The 18,913-nt window shown below is 47.6% G+C and overlaps 1 pseudogene; it reads left to right on the top strand.

Annotated features, from left to right (window-relative positions):
• The first annotated feature begins 7,957 nt into the window (after positions 1 to 7,957).
• Positions 7,958 to 18,702, top strand: LOC122391402 (annotated as a pseudogene).
• Positions 18,703 to 18,913: the final 211 nt, after the last annotated feature.

Here is an 18,913-nt window from a genome sequence, read left to right as displayed (position 1 = left end):
GGTCAGCCCCCTGCGGGGTGATCAGTGATCGATCATCCAGATACTCAGCCCACCGACCCTCCATACAAATACACTTCGTAAATATATGCCGACACATGCAAATACACATCACCATGCAATGCCGTATTCATGTTCACTGTTCAGCCTCCACACTCTACACTCTACAGGCCCATTTGGTCTCTACTCTCCACACTCTACAGCGTAAACACCACACAGTTCGCATTGGCGTTGCTAGTACAGTCATTTCCATCCGTCCACCCGGCGGCCACAGCGTCCGGCACCGGTCTCCGTCGAGCTGGAATGGCGCGCGTGCTGCAGTGCCACAGCGCCGCGCTCGGCTCCAGCCTCTCGGTCAGCGGCAGGACGTCCGTCAGCAGGCACAGGCCGGTGTCGAGGCTGTAGCCGTAGCCGAGGCAGGCCGGGTCGGCGCCGCAGAGGGCGCGGCACTCGCAGCCGCCGGCCGGCCGCGTCTCCAGCACGCTCGGCATCACGCCGTTCGCAGATTCCAGCGGCTGGAACGAAAAGAACGCCGGAGAGGCGCCGCTCGAGCGCGCCCCGCCGGTGGCCGTCAGAATCGGCAGCGGAAACAACATGGCAGTTGGCCACACACTGAGAGAAAAGTATGTACACTATACGGTGAATTTTTACGAGCGAGCGAGCGCAGCGAGCGAAGCGAAGTCTTTTCAATATAACGGAAAAATCTCAGTATGAGCGGCCCGGCCCGGCCTGTAACGCTTTTGAGAGGCTTATATCTCAGCGACCGCTGGACCGATTGGCCTGCGGTGTTTTTTGCTGAGTAGTGTGGAGAAGGAAATCATGGCCTCCCACTCCCGATGGAGGCCCCAAATATCTGTCCCTATTTTTTGTATCTGTCTGGGTGTCTGGGGCGCATAGCGACACGGGACAGCCGGCTCGCTGGCCGGCTGCCCGTCCGGTCACGTGCTTGCGTCCCGACACCCACCATAAAACCATGTTCTTCGGAAATACACGGGCTCACTTCTCCTCTACCGACTGTGACGCCAACACCATCCGCGGACCCCGGCTCCGACGAGGGCGGCCGAAATGGCCGGCCCACAATTGGTGCCAGCGGTGGTGGTTGGTTGTCGGTGGAGGACTTTTGGCTTCAGGTGAGTTCTTTTTTAAATTAATTTTATTTGCTATTTGTGATGTTTGAAATTTGAGATTTGATATTTAGTTCCATTCGTTTAACTACTTGTGATTTTTCATTATTTGCTAGACTAGCAATGGAAGATGCTACCAGGAATTTTAGTGTTGAGTACAATACCCAGATGAACGATATTTTAAGGCGAATTGCTCATTTAGAATTAGCTGTAGCGGAAGAGCTTGTTGCTCAACAAAATCAAAATCCATCACAATCTCAGAGCCGAGGACGTGATCGTAAATCTCGTCAGCAAAAATACCGTTATCCACCTGTTCGCTCGAAATCACTTCACTCTTCGCATCATTGCTGTCAAGAAAGAAGTCATTATTTTTCAAATTCTTAACACCATGAATTTTCTAGCTCTCACCGAAACTTTTCACCGCGTCGAAACTGTCGTTCTCTGAGCCCAAACGGGTTCCGCTCACTGCGCTAGGGGATGAGTGCGTGAGCGTTGCTTCAGATGACAGGGACCGTTCAGCACATCCCCCGGTTTTAAGTGACGTCAAAATTTCGGGTCAAGCTTGTTCAGCTCTTTATGATAGTGGAAGTAGTGTCTCTTTAGTTTCAGAAAAATGTCTGCAAAAATCTGGTTTAAAAATACCTTACGAACCTCCCAGTGTCTCTATTCTTGATGTTACTGGAAATCCTATTGACGTTGTAGGTGAAGTCAATCTGAACATAAGCATTTTGGGTCAAACGGTTCAACACACATTTTTCGTTACAGCAAAAGGTTTGCCATTCAAATGCGATATCATTCTCGGAATTGATTTTATCATTGCTCACAAATTGATTTACAATCCATCGAGTCGTACGGTGAACTTTCTAAAACCAATTCCTTCTTCCAATGTAGTCGAAAGATGCTCAAAACGTCTGAGTCCCAAAAGACGTAAAAGAGTACGTTTTCTTTTATCAACAAAGGACAATGAAAAATCTGTCGATCAAATTGTTTATCCTGATAAAACGGTAGACATGTTCACAACTGTAGAAAAACATGCATTAACTATTGATGACGAAAAATCATATCCATTGTTCGTGAAACAAACAGTAGAAATTTCTGGTTACAGCGAAAAAATTGTACGTGTTAAATTACCACATTTTCTACAACCAAATGATTTTCCATACCTAATTCAAACGCATTGTGATCAAAGTATTCGAGACATTCAAGTTGCCCGTTCTATAAATTTCTTGGAAAATTCAGGCACGCTTGTACGCGTGATTAATGCTTCAAGTAGCCCAGTCATTTTGAGAAAAAATCAGAGAATCGCACAAGCCCATCCGACCAAAAAGTACCCCTTCAGTCAGGTCACAGACCGACCCCATCCCACCAGACAGAACGCTGACCTTGCTCAGTACCATAGGTCAGTCAGTGCCTGTCAAACAGCGCCGTCTGTTCCCTATTCCGCCAGCGTCTCGCCACAACAAAAAACGGTCGCTGGGCCGGACTTGGCTGCGTCAGACACCGGACGCAGAACAGAGATAAACAGACCGACGACCTCTATCCCGAGGACGTCAGGGCACAGGTCTGTCAGTGACATGGATTTGAAACACATCCCAATACACTTTCGTTTTAAACTCCGTGAACTCTTAGACAAACATCGACATGTCTTTGGAAATGATATTTCTGACATACAACAGACAGATGTTTACAAAAATCACAATGGATTCACAGACCACACTCCGGCTGATCAACGAACAAGTTCCCCATTTGCTAATCGGGAGATAACTAAGGAAGATATAAAACGCATGGTAACAGCCAGAGTTATCAAACAATTAGTTTCACCATATAACTCTCCAATCATTCTTATCAAGAAATCAAATGGTCAATATCGCCTCGTTTCAGATTTGCGACTTCTCAACTCCAAAATCAAGGATGACAAGATTTCTCGTTCATTTACATCACAGGTCAAAGATCAACTTTCTGACTGTGAAGTTTTCTCTACCTTGAATTTGCTTAGTTCATTCCACCAAATTTCTTCGAATGAATCTTCAAATCATTCTACGGATTTTGCAAATCATGACGACAAATATCATATGAACGATAAACCAATGGGTCTTCGTTCAAGTTCCTCCGTTCTCAACAGAGGGTTGCAAATTGCACTCAGTAGTCTTCAAGGCATTTTTATATGTTGACAATATTCTTATCGGTAGCAAAACATACGACGAGCATTTAGAAAAACTCGACAATATATGTTCTTGTTTAGAAGAAATTCATCTTGTGATCAACCCCGAAAAGTGTGAATTTATGAAATCTCAGGTAAAGTATCTGGGTTTCATACTTGACAAACATGGAATTCGTCCAGATGCATCCAAATTACAAGCGGTACAAGATTTTCCTGTACCAGAAACAGCGAAAGATGTTCGTATTTTCCTTCGGTTTGCGAACTATTATCGCAGACACATTCCAAAACTGGCTGAGCTTACTGCTCCGTTAATTCATTTGACAAAGAAAAATGTTGATTTTATTTGGTCAAAAGAGTGCGAAAAAGCATTCTCATCGATAAAAAGGTCACTTCGAAAATGCACTTTATTAAAATTTCCAAATTTCGAAAAAGACTTCTACCTATTTACACATACAAGTGATTTCGCCATTAGTGGCGTACTTGAACAAAAATATGGTGATGAATTTCACCCAATCGCTTTTATTAGTCGACAGCTTAGCAAAGCTGAAAGAAATTATTCAACTTCAGAAAAGAAATGCCTTGCAATTTTATGGTCTTTTGATCATTTGCGATCTTATCTTTTAGGTCATGTCACTCATGTCATGACAGATCATTCACCATTAAAATGTATTTTCAAGTCAACTCATCTTAGCGGTCGTTTAAAGAAATGGTTAGTGAAACTATCAGAGTATGATTTTGATGTCACTTATCTACCAGGTATTTTGAATGTTACAACTGATCATTCGTCTAGTGCCGAATTAGATACACAAAACAAAGCAGACTTTCTTGGCCATGTCTGTGCAGAAACCGCAGGATGGACAAAAGAGAAAATCAAAGCTGAACAGCGAAAAGACCCAGATTTGATGCCAATCATTGATCGCCTCGTGAAACCGAAAGCTAAAGGCCCTGCTCTGAGGCTGAATGAATCTCTTTCCAATTTTTTCTTAGGTACAGATGGCCTACTTTACCATGTAGCCAAACAAAATTCCAAGATTCGTCAGTTTATGAATCAACTTGTAGTTCCAAATTCAATGAAAAAAGTAAAAACTGATGCTTGAGAAAGTCCATGACACTTTTTCGTCAGGACAAAAGTTATTCAGAAACATTCTTTCCCAAATTAGCATTCAATTTTACTGGAGGAACATATACTCCGATATCAAAAAGTATGTAGACTCATGTCGTTTTCACATGAACCAAAGTGCTCACAGTTTTTGGAAACGTGCACCAGTGCAGTGCACAAGTACACAAGAGCACTGTAACATCAATCGTCAAGAAGACGATCAAATCGACACCTGCGTCGACTCACAGTCTCTCAGCATCGAATCTGCCATTCGTTCCGTGAGTACTGCCTCACAGAGCAGCAACAACGGTGCACGTTCACCTGTTACACTGCCGGCAAAGCCAGGGACGTTGGTGACTCCTTCTGAAGAGAATGGGATCGACCAGAGTGATCTTACACGGCTGGAGGAAGATTGGCGAAATTGTCGAGCAGGCCGAGAGGTTAGTCAGGCTGATCACCTGCGGTATAACCTCTGGTCTCGCAAAAATATACGCCCCCCAGACCGTCAAGAAGGAACATAGCGCTCACATAGCGCCCATTTAGCGCTCAAATATATTATTTGCCTGCAGAAGACATGCTGCGTTACAATGAGGTTGACGAGGTCCCTCCCGCGCATGTAAATAGCCGACGTACGGCCAAAAATGGTGACAGAGATCCCATTTCACGTGATGCGAACGAAGGTTGATGATTACGTCCCTCGCGCACACCGCCAGCCAAAGGCTGAGCAAAAGGTTTACTCAATGTAAACGGAAGAGAGCAATTGCAATTTCATTGAGCTCAATTCATTGTAAATAAAGCATCCACGATATATATATATGCTAGTATGAGAGGTGAATGATTCTCATTTGTATGATTGTCAAAACCTATGTTGTCGCTTCCTGTTGCCATTATTCATTTCTTTGCATATGTTGCGACGTCACAAATGTCTTTATACTGACACATTAGCCTTGTTTCTTTTTCAGGTTCGTGATTCCAGTGGCGGAACGAGTGCAGCGTCAATAAATACCCAAGGACAGCATGTATCCTCAGACCGGCATATCCTAATACTAACTACCGGTTAAGTATATATTTGGCCAACTAAAACGACAAAAAGTCATTTTTATAACATTAACCCTAGCTCTTAGTAAATCTATACATTTACATCAGTTAAGATGATGAACTACAATACTAAAAGTTATTCGTAGTCGAATTCACCTATTCGACAGATTTACAAAGAAAAGTCAGCTATTATTTTGTTGCGTGCCATCCATACACAATTTCATGGGTATGACGCCACTAGGTGCACTCGCTCGCAAGACGCCACTCTTCAAAAGGACTTCAAATATAACGAATATTTTTTTTTAACCGAACAACTTATAAGATCTAACACATTAGCTAGATATCCCAATAATATCTAACATACTAACATATTGGCCTCTTCAATTAGTTCATTAAAATAAGTCATTTGGCAGTACTATTAAAAACCGGTCTTTTGCTAGTCATTGGCTCATTAGCCCAATTTTTATTTCTCTTTGCTTCTCAATTTGCTCATACAGGGTGGGGCAGCATAATCGGGAATGCTTTTTGGGCTCTGATCATGAGTAGGCATGGCATTATTTTTATAAATTATATTATGGCAATGAAACGCCCAAAAGTTGTGCATCATCTGACATGACTACATCCATGAGCATGCAACTTCCTGGAAAAGAGCAGCAAAATAGTTCGACGGTGCTCCAAGTGCTTTGCGCGCGCCCATAGACACTAATGTTAAACAAGTAAAACAAGAACATTTTGTTTAAAACCCTGCAATTCCACGTAAAGGTTGCTGGGCAGGTCAACGTGTTATCACGGACGATAAGGATTGTGTGGGGATACTTAGGACAACAGGTTAACGTAATCGTCGTAAAATAACTCTTAGCAGAGGACATACAAGATGACTCACTTGAATATAAGGAAGAAGCACTTGAGCATATTAAAAAGAAACAATGTTCAAAACTTCAGCGACAAAAAATCTTATCACCGACTGGAATACGATAAAAAAGAATGGCATGCCATATAGGGGATTGTATCGAGAATATTCCAGCGGTCATGCAAAGTAAACATCCTGTTGGGGTGATGGACCTATGGGTGGTCTTCAAGGGAGGTGCACGTGGTGCACCCTACTTCATCGAGCCCGGGTAAAATGAGCACCTCTGGTAAATACAACCGCACTCTGGCAGACTCACGTGGAGCCGTCGGAAGAGAGGATCACTGACGGTCCAAATCACGTCTTACGAGGACTCTGTCCGTGCTGGTATTGCAGTGGGGACGACATGTTGTTGTGTAGGGCACCTCCACCTGAGATGAACCAAAAACTTCTGGTCCTTCAACTCCGCCGATTTAAATCCGACCAAATTCTTTACATGGAGCGTTTTTTGGTAGAAGTTTAATGAACAACTTATCATTAGTAAAAACAGTCTTCAGTGCAAGGTACGAAGCTGATGGGCGATCATGGACAAGCAGGAGGTTGCACGTGCATGCGCGTGCTTTTGGACCCGCCTTGAGAAGGTCATCGACGCCGAGGGCGGTCAAATAGGATGAGGGATAGGTAAAAGGTGACCGATTGATAGGATGTTGCTAAAATAGTGCTTGGAGCTATATTGTTAGATTCATGACCAAATAATCCCGTTTGATATTTATTCCCGATTATGCTGCCCCACCCTGTATTTAACGATCTCTCGATCGACTGACCGGCGGTGCTGCCCGTTTTTAACAATCATGCAATGTTTTGCTATCCGCTGTGACACACACACATGTCTTCTGTTTCAATTATATCATGATGTTTTTCAATGAATGTTCAGCCTTTACAACATTCATACTGCCGTTTTATTACACAACTGTTATTACATACAACAATGGCAAATGTACCACTAAACGGCACAGCGATAGCACAACATTTAAAGAAAAATGCATGTATGTGGATGCATGTTTGAATACTTGGACACGGAAACAAATTCGAATGTCCTACGGACCCGAATGTTTTGGCCTTTGAAAGTCCATGGGTTCCGTGGCACGCCTGGGGAAGCATTACGACACTTGTGTCGCCCAGTGCTACGTGCCTTTTGTACAAATGTTGTACTGTACACTGTACAGCTGTAAATATGAATGACTGTTTTGTATGATGTATATGTTGGGGCATTGTTTCGGCACATTTTAATTCGGTTCTTTTTCTATTACAGTCCTTGAGTTTCTGTTACCCATCTGGGAGTGGCCACTATCTGACTCCCCGAGCATCGACTACGGAGAAACGCCGATACGCATCACGGTCTGTAAAAGCTGGCTGATGATAGTCATGATGGGGTCGGACGCTCATCGCCGATCCGTCTGGCTGTCTCAGTCGCTCTGCATCTGGTCCACGAATCACACACTGCAACTGCGGACGCCATCACCGACTGCAACGGCTGCAACTGCAACCAGCAGGTGGCCTAGGTCCAAAGCCAACGCCTGGCTGACCCACATGGCCGCCTGCCGTCGCTGCTACCTCATCTGCTCATCGTGCTTCGCTGTTCTCCGTCCGTTCGTCCGTCACTCTCGTCGCCCGTGCCAGCCGCCATCAACATGGCTGAGCGCACCATCGCCGCCATCAACGCGCTGTCGATCAAAGGGGTCACCAACACCCTCGCCAGTTCCACCAGCTTCCGGTACGCTGACGTCTCCGGTATCGGTGCTGTGCGGCGGCAGCCAACGCTCTGTTGACAGGTGTGGCCACACTGTCACGGCGCACCCTGGCCGCTGCCCCTTACGATCAACTCGGACATCATCTACCCGCAGAGGTGCCTGGCGCATAACATCGACAACGACAGAACATGGCGACAACGATAACGACGACGACTAGCGATGACGACGAAACCGAATCGGAGAGCAGCGACAACAGCAGCAGCAGTAGTAGCGACAACAGCAGTCGTACCAGCAGCAGCAGCAGCAGCGGTCGTACCTGGCGTTCCATGCGCGGTGTCAAAACGTGGATCTATGCAGTTAGGATCGTGATTGCTTATTGGTCGCCTCCTCTTGTCGGCTTGTTGGGGGAGGAAAGATATGTGGAGAAGGAAATCATGGCCTCCCACTCCCGATGGAGGCCCCAAATATCTGTCCCTATTTTTTGTATCTGTCTGGGTGTCTGGGGCGCATAGCGACACGGGACAGCCGGCTCGCTGGCCGGCTGCCCGTCCGGTCACGTGCTTGCGTCCCGACACCCACCATAAAACCATGTTCTTCGGAAATACACGGGCTCACTTCTCCTCTACCGACTGTGACGCCAACACCATCCGCGGACCCCGGCTCCGACGAGGGCGGCCGAAATGGCCGGCCCACAGTAGCCCCATTCCTTCTACCCCGTAATTGACTACTTTTGATACATCTCAGTGACCGTCGTGGCACGTGCCACCATAGGCGGAACGGGGAGGGCACCGGGGCACCGTGCCCCCCTTTGATTTGGGCATTTTAACATTAGCCCTATGGGCGTTGCATGGAAAGAATGGGACCAAAAGTCGGCAGTGCCCCCCCCCCCTTAATTGCAGGTGTTCCGCCGCTACTGCGTGCCACGTGAAAAGTCAAGGGTGTTCAAGCAGTTTTGCAAAAGTAATGATTTTGAGAGGCCCATATCTCAGCAGCGGCTTGAGCGATTGTCTTGCGGTAATTTTTATAGGGTAGCAGCATCCCTTCTACCAAAAATAGGATACTCTCGATTCATGTGGGTCACCCCCAGTGCACGTGCAAAATACAACAATAAGAGGTGCCAAATTTGTTCCCATTTCAGTAACTCGGTAATTACTGGGGCGATTTCGCTGAAACTTGGCATACAGGTAGGCACCCACCAGGCAATGCATTCCCATGTGTTGCGGTTAGGGTGCTACTGCACGTGCGCACGTGCAGGGGGCGTTTCCAGATCTCGAGAACGGCTGGGCCGATTGCGCTCAAATTTGGTACACGGTTGGGGACCCGTTAGTAGGGTGCCGTGCAAAAGTCATTTTGGACCCCGTTTGCACGTGCGCACGTGCAGAATGCCGCTTCTAGATCTCAGGAACGGCTGGGCCGATTGCGTTCAAATTTGGTAAGCAGTTAGGGACCGGTTGCTAGAGTGCCGTGCAAAAGTCATTAGGGACCCAGTTTGCACGTGCGCACGTGCAGGGGACGTTTCCAGATCTCGGGAACAACTGGGTCGATTGCGCTCAAATTTGGTACACGGTTGGGGACTGGTTAGAAGAGTGCCGTGCAAAAGTCAGTTTGGACCCCGTTTGCACGTGCGCACGTGCAGGGGACGTTTCCAGATCTCGGGAACGGCTGGGTCGATTGCGCTCAAATTTGGTAAGCAGTTAGGGACCGGTTGCTAGAGTGCCGTGCAAAAGTCACTAGGGACCCAGTTTGCACGTGCGCACGTGCAGGGGACGTTTCCAGACCTCGGGAACGGCTGGGTCGATTGCGCTCAAATTTGGTTAGCAGTTAGGGACCGGCTGCTATAGTGCCGTGCAAAAGTCACTAGGGATCCAGTTTGCACGTGCGCACGTGCATGGTGCCGCTTCCAGATCTGGGGAGCCTGGGTCGATTGCCTTCAAATTTGGCACACCGCAAGTGACCGGTTAGTAGGGTGCCGTGACAAAGTCAGATGGGAAATGCCGTTAACTTAACTCATCCGTTAACCTGCCCGCAATGCGTTATAACGATAGAGACGCATCTATCGACGCATACGCAACGATAGATACGAATATGATGTTTTTTCTGGTGAATAATTCTAGCTCATAATACGCCAACATTACACACTAAACAGATAAAATACATATCCTCATCAGTGATTAATGTGATCTAGCGAGCGAGCGCAGCGAGCGAAGCGAGGTTTTTTCAATATAACGGGAAAATCTCAGTATGAGCGGCCCGGAAATGTTTAATGTGCGTTGAGCCTTCTGGAGCCCCGGAAATAATTTCACGTGCCGTCCTTTCCTATTTCTTCCTTTTTACCATTTAGGAATCAAGTGGCCCAATCTTACCAAATGCCGTGAATGCGCATTCACGGCATTTGGTAACATTCAGAACTATTCCACATTCACTTATTCATTCGTTCAGACTGCATTCATAATCATTCACGCTATTCAAATCATTGGAAAAGATTAGCTGGATGTAAACATAAAGGATATATTTTATATCAGTGCCGTAAACCCCGGCCAGTGCTACCAAATCCTATTTACGGCATTGGTAAGATTGGACCCTTTGGTCCAACAGGTTTCAACAAAATGTTTGTTTACATTTTGTGATCAACGGTGAGTACTGAATTGTCTTTTCCGTGTGTAAAAGTGTTCTTAATTATTTGTGGGTTGCACATTGAAACATTGAATAGCACTTTAAAACATATTTTATTACATTCGCTCCTATTTTAGTAATATTTTAGGATATTTTGCGATGTTCCGTAGCTCCTGTGCGTGAAACCAAAATAAGCTCCCACCATTTTCGACGGTGAGCTATGAACGTATTCATTGCCAATGACAATTTGAGTGCTGCACCATTTTGTACTTATAAAAGAAACTGAAATGTTGTTCACATCTTATCGATTTTTTCATTTTTTTTTTCATTCAATTCAATTCAATTCAATTCATTTTTCTGCTAATAGCATCATCGCTCAAAATTAGTCACGAAATAAAGCTTTACCTACTGTTCCTACCATTTCGTTGAAGGTATAATCGTCGCGAACTTTGAACCTCAGGCAGAGGGGCGAGCTTGAACGTGCTGTTGGCTCCGCAAACAACACTTTCGTTGTCTTTCATCGAACAATTTCCTCTTCCATTAATTTTTGGTGAATGATAGCGATCTTAGCAGTTAGCAGATGGACATAACCGTCAGGTGACCTTGACACCCACCGTCATGCATGAGACCAACATCATATCACATGTTTGAACGTTTGAAACCACGAAAAGACTGCAAATGCGCGGGTAATGCGAGCCGACATACGCCGACTATTCAACGCCGCAACTAAAGGCGCAAAACGTAGAAAGCGGTTATATCATGTTTTGCATGACAGCAACCTCAATAGCAACACAACAGTGAATACGCTTGCAATTTGAGGATATGAAAGGTAACTGCCTGTTCCTACAATTTTTTTATGGGAACTAAACGCGGAAATATTCGTTCCTATGGCAGGTACTATCCAACTTAATCAATCGGACTTTCGGCATATCAGCACCGTTATGGAAGGTGACTTGCGGTTACCTCCAGAGACGCCTACAGAACGACGTCGTCGATTAACAAGGGACCGCTTACGACGCTACCGAGAGGCACAACGAGATGAGATTATAAGAGACAGGTCTCCACTGCGTGAACATGAACGACGGCGTTCCCAGCAGCGCCGCCAAGACGACACGCACGGTGACAATCGAGACCAGCGGCAACGCTCCCAGCAGCGCCGCCAAGACGACACACACGGCGACAATCGAGACCAGCAACAACGGTCTCAGCAGCGCCGCCAAGACGACACACACGGTGATGCTAGAGGTCGTAACAGACTTCGAGGATTTTCGATGGCACAGCCGGCAAATGAAGTGCAGCATCCGTTTATAGCTGCAGGAATTGGGCTACAGAAAACCCTCACCTGCAGCATCTGTCATGAAATCGATCTTCTAGCCGGCACTAAGGTCTCGGCACAGGGAATCTGTCTCCGCTGCAACCGGCAAACTAACCTACCACACAAGTTCGGCATGGATAACGGAATGATTCCCGATTTTGTGCCACCTGTACTCAGTGAACTGAGCTTCTTGGAAGAGATGTTGATAAGCAAAAGCTTACCTAGCATCTATGCGTGTCGCCTACGGGCCACGGTGGCCAGTTCGGCTATACCAGCCACGCTATCGCTTTCCCTCAGGAAATCAACGACATCGCCGCAGTGCTGCCGAGATCACCGTCTGCGACCGGTATCCTTCTGATCAGGAAGCAAGGGGTGCAAAACACCCACCGAGACTACCGCGTTCGACAGCGTATAGTAGCAGACGCGTTGCGATGGCTTAAAAAAAAACAGCCCTTATTACAGGGATGTAGCTATAAGCCAGGAGACCCTTGCTACCCTTCCACAAGATGGTGTTCCTCATAACATACCCGAGCTGGAAGATGAAGCTGATGTGGACATGGATGAGCAAGGGAGAGTTGATAACGGAGGAGGGGATGCCGGAAACGAAGAAGACACAGGAGGAACTACGACAATCACAGCGGTTGACCTGCAACGACCGCAACTCACTGAGGCTAAACACATGGGCACCAATCTGCAATGGCCTCGCAGAGGCGAGCAGCCGGTGAACGAGTACAGCCAAGTCGGACTGTTCACTCAGGCCTTCCCAACGCTGTTTCCCAAGGCAGCAGCCGATATCACTCATGTAGATCCGGAACGACCCAGAGCAAAAAAAGTTGACTTCGGCGAGTGGCTGACGCACTTGATGGCGTATGAGGACGGTCGGTTCGCTCGACATCCAAGATTTAGGTACTATGCCTGGAACGTACTGCAGAGGAAACGAGCGACTCAGACTGGCCATGTGTTCCTGAAAAGAGACGAGGAAGCGAGAGCCATGACAACAGAAGAGCTTCAGCAGCTGCTAGCCAACGGCAACACATCACTGGAGCTCCAGCTGCAGTACTTTGGCAGCAGCCTACGTGGCACTCCTCAGTGGAAGCGAGCCCGCCGATCGGAGCTACTGGACCTCATTGAAGAGCTTGGCATGCCTACCTTCTTTTCACCACTAGCGCTGCCGACATCCACTAGCCAGATTTGCTTCGAAACGTCTCATGCCACCCACTGCCTTTACCCCCCTCCCTCTCACGCTCACCACCCGCCCTCCTCCCGCCTCTTACTTTTCTGCCGTCCCTCAATCACTCCCTTGTCAATCCTGCCAACATTTAATTTGTGTTGTTTCACTTTGCAGATGAAGCGGCCGGGCACCTTCTGGCGATGTTCCAAGAGGAAGACCAAATTTACACGGTCTCCCCCAACGCGAGAGGCCCCAGCGTGCGCGACGATGCACTCTTCGTGGAGGGCATTGAAGTCTGCAGACTTTGTGGTACCACAAAGGTAGAACAGCTCCTGACGTGGGCCGCTTCATTCGCTGTCTACGCTCAGAAAACGAACCGAAAGGTTGAAAACACAGCGTGTGTTCTGCTGCGGTTTGTTCTCGGAACAGACAACAGTAAAATACCAAAGAAACTAGAGGGTGTCCCGGAGCTGCTCAACAGCTGTATGTAAAAGAGCGAATGAAGCGGCCCACGTCAGGGAGGAAGCGGGTGTGCAGGGAGCGAATTCTGAGTTATGTTCCGTATTCGAATGTGTGATGGTTTTCCTGGCTCCGTTCCTCGCCAAACAAGCCCCACCCCCGCTGGACCCGCGAGTAGCCGGCCGGCCCGGGCTGCGACGTCGGCGAGTCAACCGGTATTCCGTGATCGGCCGGGGCTGCACGGCCGGCGACAGTGCAGCGGTCGCCGACGGACCTACTGTGGACGTCAAACCGCGTGGGACGCGACTTTTTCGCAATAACTTTTGAATACGTTGCCTCTCAAGAACGAAACTTCGGCAATGGACATTTCAGACCCCGGCCTAATTTTTATTATTAAGGTTTTTTAATGTCAAATAAATATTTAGGGTACTTTTCGTTCACTCGTAATGCTAAGTGAAATATCAGCCCGGATGGCGGCTATCGTCACGCTGCTCGCGAAGCCCCGCCTACTAACTACGAATTCCCTGCCATCTACCGTTCAGACACGACTGCCATCTGTCGGTCGATCCTCACTCAGAACCGGTTCTGCATGCTGTGTGCGTCGGGTCTCAGATGGGCGGACATCTCGAAACCGAGATTGTTCAGTATGGCCTTTTACCAGGTTTTTTAATCCGAGAAAAAAACGAGATTGTTCAGTATGGCCCTTTACCAAATTAACTATACGAATTATTGACTTAGCAGCAGGGATGCAGAGCCTTGAACATTTGAGTCAGCTCCACCTCCGGCTCCGGCTCCGAGTAAAATGGCAATACGGCTCCGGCTCCGGCTCCCACTCAGGGCAAAATATGACGGCTCCGGCGGATCCGGCTCCCCTCCGGCTATGCGTACCTGTGCATTACGGAAACATTTAACCCGCGCCCAGATGGGGTCTGCCGAGCAACGCGGTCTGATGGGGGGGGGGGGGCATTTTGGCCCCCCCTCAGATCTCGAGAACCACGCAACATAGCGACAAGCGGTAAACGGTGTTAGATAGCCCCAGCGGGGAACTACCTTGTGACCCAATTTCATTGACCTCGGTCGAACCGATGACGTCACAGGTCAGGTCAAAGGTCGAATTTTCACCGTTTACAGGCATTTCAAGAAATGCGTTGTAAAATCGAGTAAAATGCATTTCATTGAAAATCATCGATGGAGAAATCTTCTTCAAACACATATTTTTCTATTTGAGGTCACTGATACCAGGTCAGGTCACAGAGGTCAGGTCACTGGGGGGGGGGGGGGGTCACAATATGAAAGTGTCGTGTGATAAATGTTTTATGGTCCATTTTACATGACAAATGCGATTATGTGGGTCAGACAGACTTTAGGGCCAGCTTAGGTCACGTTTTGGTCAAGGTCAGGTCAAGGTCAGGTCAAGGTCAGGTCAAATTAAGTCAAATTTCAAAGTTGATATTTTTGCATAAAATGGGTATCGATTCGATGCAGCTCGTCACGGGGAGTTCAATGGTGGTCTCCGTTTTGCGCTACGAGGTCTAGAATTGCTAAAAATTGAGTTCAAAAATTTGACGTCATCAATTTTTAACAGTTTTTTCGCTATAACTTGGCCAAAAAAAGAGGCATCGATCTAAAATTTGGTATGTATATCGAAGAGCACAGGGACTATCACATATATTCCGGTTTTTTCGAAATTCGAAAATGTTTTGGAAATTTTTTGAGTTTTTCTAAAAAAATCATTTTTTTATTTTTGGGGGTCAAAATCCCAAAATTTCGAAAATCCGAGATAGCAGTTTTGTAGCGCCGTCTTTTCTCTACACAACCACATAAAGAACTTTAAAATTGCTTGTTAACTGTAGAATTGGTGAGCGTTTCAAGATGTCATGTTTTTTGCTCATTTTTGCTCGAACATGACCTCAGTTTGACCTCAATAAGTCCTGACCTGAGGCGACCTGTGACTTGAAATTTTGTGTGAAGGTGTCAAATTGATGCCCGGTAAGGTACCCAAAATTTGGCGGCGCGCAGCGCCGCCGTTTTCTCGCTATTTAAGAAAAACCACAGGGGGGGGGGGCCAAAATGCCCCCCCCCCATCAGGGCGCGGGTTAAGTTGGGGCATATTGGGGCTTGGCAGGATAACACGAAGTGTACTAACGTTCCTGGCGGTTTGATATCTACAAGAACCTAAAATTAAAATGTTAATTAAAAAAATTAACTTGACAAATACATTGCAAATACATTCTTGCAGCCCTTAGGGCAAGCATGAATAACGTACGCCATGCGGCTGGGTGTGTTGGCAGGAAGCACCGCGTACCGACCCCTACGGACCGCGACTGACCGGTCTCGGGTCAGGTAGCGCCTCAGGCAACGGCCAGCCGAGGCGGAGCTTAGCTCCAACGTCACACTATGGCTCCGCCCCTTGTGGAGTAGCCTCTGCTCACCGAGAGAGTTTCAGGAGCAAAATTTAACATAACGAGTGAACGGGAAGTGCCCTAAATATTGATCGGACATTGAAAAACCTTAGTAATAAAAATTAGGCCGGGGTCTGAAACGTCCATTGCCGAAGTTTCGTTCTTGAGAGGCAACGCATTCAAAAGTTATTGCGAAAAAGTCGCGTCCCAAGCGGTTTGACGTCCACAGTAGGTGGTCCTACTGTTAACGCCAGACCCCTTGAGACCCTAATTTTTCGCGATTACTTTTAAATGCGTGAAGGAATTTCAACCAAGCTCAGGACATGGCCGTTTCAAGACAGGCCGAAACTTTTACAATTTAGATATTTTATCGCCATTTCAATATTTCAGGCACTTGTCATTGACTCGTAATGTTAAATTTCGAGCAAGATTTTCATCCGGTGTGTAGAGGCTATCACCAGTCAGTCTGTGATACGTTATGACGTCACAGCTAAGCCCCGCCTCTGTGGTCTTGGCCTGCGGCGGTTTCGGGCCGGCGCGCGGTCACTCTCGCTGTGGCGGGGAGCGGGGACGGGCGACGGTCGAGCGGTGCCGAAAGCCGGCGGAGTTGTGCGTAGCGTCTTGTCTGACAGTGCCCAGAGAGCGACATGATGACTAAGGAGTCATAAATGCTCAATGCGCATTGCTTCTACAATGCTGATATGTTCGCTGATATATTTTTTATATAAGCTGCATATGACGGGCAGATGGCATATAACTGACATAAGGTTAGGAAATATTCACCTGTATTTAAAGCCTATGGCGTTGCAGATAATGCGATAATGGGATGTCGGATGTCACCAAGTAGCTGCCGATTTGTCATTGACATCCCTATGCAACCATCGAACAACGCATAAGTTAATTGCCTGAGCTTCACATCATACGGCTCGCTCGTATTTCACACAGATACCCTACATCGAAAATCGTATTTGTTAGGAATCGTTAACGTTTGTTCGAAGCACGACTGAGTAGTAGGTTGAGGAGTGATGGTCCTCTTGGTCCTATATACAAGAATCGACAAGAGCCTAACATTTACTTGACCGTCTGCTGCTATTGACTCATAGCACGTGAAGCGTCAGCGAAATTCATAGTCCTTCACAGATGGCAGGGGTGTCGTTTGTACAGAGGTCGCTGATGGGCACGGGTCAATGCCGCAGTCGTGGGCGGAGCCTAATGTCATATGACGTAGAAAGCCTCTATCCAGGATGGAAAAACAGTTAACATTACGAGTCAATGACAAGTGCCTGAAATATTGAAATGGCGATAAAATATCTAAATTGTAAAAGTTTCGGCCTGTCTTGAAACGGCCATGTCCGGAGCTTGGTTAAAATTCCTTCACGCATTTAAAAGTAATCGCGAAAAATTAGGGTCTCAAGGGGTCTGGCGTTAACAGTAGGTCTAGCTCCCCGCATTCGATATTTTGCGGTTTTTTTCTGCTCTGGAGTGGACCGATACTTGTACACGATACTTTAATTTCGGAAATATACTTTTTGTTGCAACGTATGTTTTTATTGGGTTTGTATGTGCAATGGAGCGTGGCCGTCGGGAGGGGTAAATATCTGAGGTGGGGTGTAAAAAAACGTCTGCGGAGTACGCAGACGTTTTTCTCCACGACAAAGGGTTACCCTTTCCATTCACCCCCTGTCGTTGGGTAATTTTTACCCCATTATAGAGGGTAAAGAACGGGGGGTAACTCCTTGTCAGAGGGTTAACGCCCGGGGTATCTCCCTGTCAGAGGGTAAATGAAAAGGGTCTACCCTCTGTGCGAGTGTAATTAAAAGGGTTTACCCCTGGATCGGGGGTAAAATCGAAAGGGTTTACTCCCTGTGCGAGGGTATCCCAGAAGAGTTACTCCACGGTGGGGTGTAAAAAACGTCTGCGGAGTACGCTACTCCGTAACAGCGGGTTTACCCCCCAGCCGGGAGTAAAAAAGTTTTCAGTGTGCCGTAAACTCCGGCCAGTGCTGCCAAATCCTATTTACGGCATTGCAATGCCGTAAATAGGATTTGCTACCAATGCATTGGTGGGATTGGGCCCTGGAACGGCCAGCTGACTGGCAGTTGGCGGAGAGCGACGACCATGGCGTGATGCGTGTGTGCGCGCTCGTGTTGTGCCGTGTGCAACAGCTATGTTCAGACTTAGAGTGCGGGAATAATGCACCGCAATCTCCACAGAACTTTTGAAGCAAATCAACAACAACAGCATATGCAGCAGTTCCGTGAGCCTAGTGAAGGACAGATACATGCTGTACGTAACTCGAGAGGTGCCAGGCCTAAAGAAGTGAAGCGCAGAATGCAGATACTGTGCCCACATTCATGAAATACCAAGGAAGGCATGTCCTGCATCTTATTCTGAGTGTTCCAAGTGAGGTAAAGTTGGGCATTGGGCTGTAGCATGCCATGCCCCTGCAACCATGCCTGAAAGCGAAGATTGCCAAACAAGGAAGGCTAACCAGGAGGGAGTGGCGGCGGCGGCGGCAGTGGCGTGCGTGCAGCCAGGGCCCAAGCCATTTAAAGGCATCTGTGTAATCGGCGACTCGATGGTGCGCCGCGCTGACCTGCGCCCGGCTTCTGCAGACTACCAGGTGGAGACGTGGGTCCCTCGCGGCAAAACTTGGCACGCCTGCATCCCCGTGCTGGAGGGGAGGGCCCGCGTCTGGGAACAGCAGTGCCTCACGACGGCGTGATCCCCTGGCAAATTGTGATCTGGCTAGAGGGCAATGATGTGTACCCGAGGGCCTTCCTCCCCGGCCACTGACATCGGGGGCGCTGGAGACCATTGGCGACACACTCCGAGCCATCGGCACCCGAGCTATGGATGGATTGTTTTGTTAGGCCCTGTCCCGCGCCCGTCGCGGGCTGGGCCTGGGAGGACACGGCCGCTTTTCAGCTGGATCG

Source organism: Amphibalanus amphitrite, unplaced genomic scaffold, assembly GCF_019059575.1.
Source record: "Amphibalanus amphitrite isolate SeventyFive unplaced genomic scaffold, NRLGWU_Aamphi_draft 000436F_arrow, whole genome shotgun sequence".
In the NCBI taxonomy this organism is placed as follows: domain Eukaryota; kingdom Metazoa; phylum Arthropoda; class Thecostraca; order Balanomorpha; family Balanidae; genus Amphibalanus; species Amphibalanus amphitrite.
This window is presented reverse-complemented; position numbering and strand designations above follow the sequence as displayed.